At 37.1% G+C, this 1,575-nt stretch overlaps 1 non-coding gene across 1 annotated transcript; it reads left to right on the top strand.

Annotated features, from left to right (window-relative positions):
- Positions 1–499: 499 nt before the first annotated feature.
- On the top strand, positions 500–605 carry LOC121998880. The gene has a single exon (XR_006116668.1). It is a non-coding gene; the product is annotated as a small nucleolar RNA R71 (small nucleolar RNA).
- The last annotated feature ends 970 nt before the right edge of the window (positions 606–1,575 follow it).

The raw sequence follows: 1,575 nt of genomic DNA, 5'->3' as shown, positions 1-1,575 counted from the left end.
CTTGAAGCTGCTGCTTCATCCAGTCGAAGAGAAGGCAAGTAAGCGAAAGTTTTACAGTTGTATTGTATTTTGCTTCTTGCTGTACTTGTACTCCTTCTTGTTGTTGTAAGTTTTTGTGGCGAGGTTTCTCCACCCATAAGGAGTTTATATTAGCTGATTTTCCGGGGATTCATCCACCGACGGATTGATAGGCTTCGTCCACCTTACGGACACGCCGAGGAGTAGGAGTATATCTCCGAACCTTGTTACATCTTCGTGTTGAGGTTTGCTTCTCCTTTTTCATTTCTATTATTTTTATTTCCGCTGCGCTAACCTTGATTTGTAGAACAAAACGAGCAATTTGGGGGTGGCTATTCACACCCCCCTCTCTAGCCGCGACCATCGATCCTAACAACCCCCACTTTTATTCATAAAAGAACCTCCAGCTAATGAATCCAAATAACATTTATCTAAGAAAGAAATTCCCTTATAGAATATGTGTAGGGTAAGACATTTTTCCAAATCATGATGAGGACACTGTCTTTGTAGACTTTTGAATCTATCCCATGCTTCAAATAATGATTTTCCATCTACTTAAGCAAAATTTGTGATGCAATTCCTCATATAAATTGTTTTACTTGGAGGGAAAAAGTGATTCAGAAATTGCTGCTCTAATTCTTTCCAACACATAATGTTTTGAGGATGGAGGGAATATAACTAAGTCCTTGCTTTATCCTTGATACTGAAAGGAAATGCCATCAATCGAACTGTATCCACTGACACTCCTTCACAGTTCACCATATCACAAAGCTCTAGAAATGTCTCAAGGTGCAGATAAGGACTTTCTGATACTTCTCCTCCAAATTTGTGACCTTGTATTATGAAAATTAACTTTGAGTTTAGTTGGAAACTTTTTGCTTCAATATGAGGCTGCATAATGGGAGATAAAAATCTTACAGAAATGGGTGCAGGAAAATCTCTTAAGGGCTTGCTTGACATGTTAGTGCTCATGGATATCTATGAAAAAATTATAAGAAAAAAAAACAAAAATGAAGAATTAAAGACAAGAAATAAAATGCTATATGAAAAGCAAGAAAGAAAATACAGAATTTAAATTGCAAGACAGATAGTGCATAATGAAAATAAGAAAGAAAAGACAAAAGGAAAAAGAAAAATGTCTAGAGTAACTCATATGCTAATCAAATAATGTTAATCAAAAATATTCCCCGACAACGGCGCCAAAAACTTGTTACGTCACCGCAAGTGCATAGTTTCGTCGTCAGTAATTTAAAAGATTATCGTATCCACAAGGACTGTTGATTAAGCACTAGTTAACTTCGCAAGGCGAATTATCTAGACAAACGTAAGATTAGTTGGGAAAGAAAGTAAGAGAAAGAAAGAGGGAAGAGAGAATGGATCTCAAGAGGGGTTGAGCTAAGAAGATGGAGGATGATAGATTCTAGGATTTCGGTTTCCTTGTAATGTTAGGCGATGCTACATAGATTGCTTAGTTCCTATTCTCTATGTTCATGCTCTTGTAAGAAGTTAGATGCATTACTGACTCTCCCCTACAGTGGATAAGCCGGCATGATCTCC

The sequence above is a fragment of the Zingiber officinale genome, chromosome 6A (genome assembly GCF_018446385.1).
Source record: "Zingiber officinale cultivar Zhangliang chromosome 6A, Zo_v1.1, whole genome shotgun sequence".
Classification (NCBI taxonomy): Eukaryota; Viridiplantae; Streptophyta; class Magnoliopsida; order Zingiberales; family Zingiberaceae; genus Zingiber; species Zingiber officinale.
This window is presented reverse-complemented; position numbering and strand designations above follow the sequence as displayed.